This window comes from Silene latifolia, chromosome 7 (genome assembly GCF_048544455.1).
Source record: "Silene latifolia isolate original U9 population chromosome 7, ASM4854445v1, whole genome shotgun sequence".
Lineage (NCBI taxonomy): Eukaryota > Viridiplantae > Streptophyta > Magnoliopsida > Caryophyllales > Caryophyllaceae > Silene > Silene latifolia.
The window spans coordinates 100,588,182-100,593,335 of NC_133532.1; the positions used below are offsets into that span (position 1 = coordinate 100,588,182).

At 41.7% G+C, this 5,154-nt stretch overlaps 1 long non-coding RNA gene across 1 annotated transcript; it reads left to right on the forward strand.

The window, feature by feature from the left end:
- The first annotated feature begins 2,759 nt into the window (after window positions 1-2,759).
- On the forward strand, window positions 2,760-3,945 carry LOC141591192 (uncharacterized). Its single transcript, XR_012520723.1, has 3 exons — window positions 2,760-3,100; window positions 3,220-3,470; window positions 3,595-3,945. It is a non-coding gene; the product is annotated as an uncharacterized LOC141591192 (long non-coding RNA).
- The last annotated feature ends 1,209 nt before the right edge of the window (window positions 3,946-5,154 follow it).

The window sequence follows — 5,154 nt, forward strand, 5'->3', positions numbered from 1 at the left end:
GTCATAACTCGTTTTGGGTTACCCAAGTCATGGTATTCGACCACGGCCGAGAGTTTTGGAGTGACACAATAATGAGATGGCTGGAAGAACTCGGTATCAAATTTGCATACTCCTCCGTCTGTCACCCACAGAGCAAACGGACAAAGCGGAGGCGCCAATAAAACAATCCTCAATGGTTTGAAGAAGACGGTTGAAGACCTAAAGGGAAGATGGGCCGATGAACTACCCGGCGTCCTATGGTCCCTGCGAACCACGGAGAAAGAAGCAACGGGTGCAGTCCGTTCCACTTAGTCTACTGGTCCGCGCGATCCCGCAATTGAAGCAACGGTGCCGACATTGAACGGCCACCTTTAACCCGGTTGAAAATGAGGAAAGCTTAAGAACCTCCCTAGACCTAGTTGAAGAAAGCCGAGATACAGCACGCCTCAACTTGGCGGTATACCAAAACCGAATGAGAAGAGCTTACAACCGAAGAGTCCACAAAAGGGACTTGAAAGTAGGGGATCTAGTCCTAAGAAAGTCGGCCGCCACCAACAAGGGAAACATTCATGGTAAACTAAAGGCCAACTGGGAGGGTCCCTACAAAGTGGTTGAAGAAATGAGGCCGGGTACATACCGGCTGACCGACATGGAGGGTGTGCCTCTGATGAGCCATTGGAACACTGACAATCTCAGGAAATACTTTGTGTAGCGGCGGAGGTGTCCAAAACAATTGTTGGCACCCCAACGCATGTTTACATCTAATGAAGAATCACCCAATTTTTCCATCAAAGTGTTTATCCCCTCCGCGGTCATATCGAGGTAGACGCCCCGGCCCAAGCCGGCAAATACGGTCCCAAGAATTGTCGCGCCGTAACCCCTAGTCGCCTCGGCCCGCCGAAGGCCTGGCAGGGGACACAACGGTCGATACGCCAACATACGCTGTCGCGTCGTAACCCCTAGTCGCCTCGGCCAACCGAAGGCCTGGCAGGGGACACAACGATCGATACGCTAACTTACGCTGTCGCGTCGTAACCCCTAGTCGCCTCGGCCAACCGAAGGCCTGGCAGGGGACACAACGATCGATACGCTAACTTACGCTGTCGCGTCGTAACCCCTAGTCGCCTCGGCCAACCGAAGGCCCGGCAGGGGACACAACGATCGATACGCTAGCGTGCGCTGTCGCGCCGTAACCCCTAGTCGCCTCGGTCCACCGATGGCCTGGCAGGGGACACAACGGTCGATACGCTAACATGTTCAAGAAGAAGACGTTAAACGCAGTTGAGATACGCATTCTAGCTGCCTCGGCTAAGCTGAAGGTAAAAATGAAAAAGCGCTCAATTAATAACGCAAGAAGACAAGAAAAGCCCTCGGCCAAGCCAGAGGCAAAACAAGCAAACTTTCATTAATGACAACAGATTACAAACGAGAAGAATGCAGACGACGGCCGTCCCCATAAGGATAAGCCAAAACACAACCTACCAAAGTTGTACAAAATACAAGGAAAAGAAAGGCAAAAGGTTACAGACATATCATTAAATCGCCAAAAGATGCCAGGGAGGAAAGGCAATCGTTGCAACAGTTGAATGTCAATCAATGCAACAGTGACCAAGCGTCTTCAACACGCCCCTTCATATCTCTCTGCCTGTTCATCTTCCTCAACAAATTCCTAAGTATCCGTTTCTCCGCCGGCCACATGATCAACCAAGCGAAAGCAGGCCGGGGGGCAATCATAAACAACCGGCACTCTCCACCTGGTCTCGGTCTCCGGCGTCATTGCCTTTTCCACATCGGATGTCCATTACACAACCATGTGGAGGGGGATATGGTACGGCCTAAGCGAGCCACGCCGAGGTAGAAGAAGCGGGCGAGAAAATTTTGTCTTGCGCAGAATATACGCTCAACATACATCGGAGCCCATACCACGGCATAGACTACGCTGGGGCAAATTGATGGGGCATATTCGCACCGTGACCGATTACGGTCAACATATTGAGCAAGGTCAAAGATATCCACAAAGAAGTCAACGACTTAGATGCCCTAACCGACGCTACGTGTCGGCCTATCGATGGGTCCGGCGGGGCAACCAGCCAGCCGGGGCACACATCCGCGAACTCACATCCAAGACCCCTCGGCGGTGAGTCAACAGGGCCCGCCGGCCTGCCATGGGTCCCTTGGCCGAGGGGTAGATCAGTCTTTCCACCGCTAGCCACTTGGCCACTACGTGACAAAAGGTGAAAGTCTATAAATACTCCTCTACTCTCATTGAGTAAAGGATCCGATTTTAACCTAAGAATCACTATTCACTGGTAATATCTTCCTTATCTCTCTACAATATATACTTCACCAAGTAACAACAACTTATCTTTCTAAGTTTCGACTTGAGCGTCGGAGTGAGTTCGCTCGCCCAAAGCCGAGCCCTCGGTTGCTCATTGTTTGAGGAGACCGCAAGGAGGAGTTAACAAAAGACGTCATTCTACAAGCACGGGTGGTGACAAATAAGCGCTCCGGAATTACACAGGAACAATATATATATATATATATATATATATATATATATATATATATATATATATATATATATATATATATATATATATATATATATATATATATATATATATATATATATATATATATATATATATATATAGAGAGAGAGAGAGAGAGAGAGAGAGGCGGGATCTCGTGAGTTTGGTTCTTACGGTGAGTTGTGAGTTTGGAAAATCTCAGCCACTAGATCAAAAGAAACCAAGGGCTGAGATCAAATGACACGTCAAAAAAAAAAAAAAAAAGAAAAATACAAAAAAATCGCGTTCTTCCCCGTTCTCCATTCCTAATAACACACTCTCTCTTACCTTCAGTTCGTCCTTTATGTTTCACTGTACTCTCTAATAATCTTCATTCCCAGATAAAAAATGGCGTTCATCGTCTATCGCCGACTACCGCTGCTGCTTTCCCCTCGTCAGGCCGTCAAGCTAACACGCAATACCACCCACCAATTTCGAATTAGGGTTCTAGTTCCGAGTTAGAACCGATTTCTATTCGATTTTAGGCGTGAATTTGGGATTTTCGTCGGGTTTTCAGCAATTACAAGGAGTATTTCCGCTATTAAAGCAAGGTTTGATCTATAATTGTTTAATTTTCGAAAAAAAGTTCAGCAATTTGGGTTACTCGATGGTTGTCGATTGGTGATGTATTGGTGTTAATGTTAATAACATAAACTGATGAATGATACAGTGAAGGGAAAACTCGGGTTAGGAGCGAAGATATTGCAAGTAGGAGGAATCGACAAGGTGTTCAGGAGGATCTTCAGTATAAGAGAAGGAGAACAGCTGTTGAGAGCATGTCAATGCAGCTTGTACACAACAGCTGGGTTGATACCCGGTCGTTTTTTCATATCAACTCACAAACTTGCATTCTACAGTGACAGGCCTGTTGCGAAAGTCTCCTCTCCTGATGGAGGTGGATCTCTTAGATTCCACTACAAGGTAATTACCATACTCAATATTACCTTAATTTTTTGTTGAAATTAATAATCTTTTTTCATTCTTGTCGAAACCTAGTAATAATGCTGAAAATAATGAATTAAAATGATGTATCTACTTCTTGCAGATAGTGATCCCACTTAGGAAGATCAAAAATTCAAATCAAAGTGAGAATATTACGAAGACTTCACATAACTATCTGCAAGTCGTGACTTTTGGTTTACAGGACTTCTGAGTAACAAGAAAATCTTCAAATGCTTACAACAAGCTCTCTCACAAACTATGATTTGCTGATGTCAACTTAGAGTTTAGCTATGATTTTTTATTTTACTTGTAGATTTGTAAATAGAGTTTAGCCCTGTAAATGTATATCTTTTATCTGAATAATTCAATCGTGGTCACCTCCGTCTCAAGTACTGCGCTATTTTAGCAGTTAGCATGAATGGAGGCAATTGACTGAGTGTAGATTGACCAGAAATTTGACATTCGTGTTGTGCAACTTTGTTCATGCTTAGCTAGTGTCCGTGATAAATGTGATCAAATGTGGGCGTGGATCGGAAATGAGCTATACCAAACATTTATTTTGTCAACATTATATCATTTACGGAAGTTGAAACAATTCATAACATTAGCTTTTATAGCAACTGTAGCATGTCGGTCTATGCAAATCGCCATTGTATATTTGTATTAGCCTGTGACCCATCTTATTTCTCTTATATTTGCCTTTTGCGAAAATTAGAGAAACATGAGAATAACACCAAAATAGCACTACAATAACAGTAGAGTAACACCACAATAACACCAAAATAACACTACAATAACACGGGAAAAAAAGAAAAAAAAAATCAAACTAATAAAAAAAATCAAAGTGACACCGAAATAACATCACAATAACACCAGAATAACAATACCACCACAATAACAGCACAGTAACACGTAGTAAAAAAAAGAAAAAAAGAAAAATAGTAAAAAAAATCAAAGTGACACCAGATTAACATCACAATAACACCAGAATAACAATAACACCAGAATAACAGCACAATAACATGTGGTAAAAGAAAGGGTAAAAAAATCAAAGTAGTAAAAAAATCTAAGTGACACCGGAATAACATCACAATAACACCAGAATAATAATAACACCAAAATAACAGCACAATAACATGTGGTAGGAAAAAGTAAAAATCAAAAGTAGTAAAAAAATCAAAGTGACACCGGAATAACATCACAATAAAACCAGAATAAGAATAACAGCACAATAACACGTGGTAAAAAAAAAGAAAAAAAATTAAAGTCGTAAAAAAATCTAAGTGGTATCGGAATAACATCACAATAACACCAGAATAACAGCACAATAACATGCGGTAAAAAAAAGATTAAAAAAATCAAAGTAGTAAAAAAACTCAAAGTAGTAAAAAAAATCAAAGTAGTAAAAAAATCAAAGTGACACCGGAATAACATCCCAATAACAGCAGAATAACAGCACAATAACACGTGGTAAGAAAAAAAGAAAAAAAAATCAAAGTCGTAAAAAAAATCAAAGTAACAGCAGAATAACATCACAATAACAGCGGAATAACAATAACGGTACAATAACATGTGGTAAAAAAAGAGGAAAAAAATCAAAGTCGTAAAAAAAATCAAAGTAAAAAAAAGCACAATAACAGCATAATAACACGAGGTAAAAAAA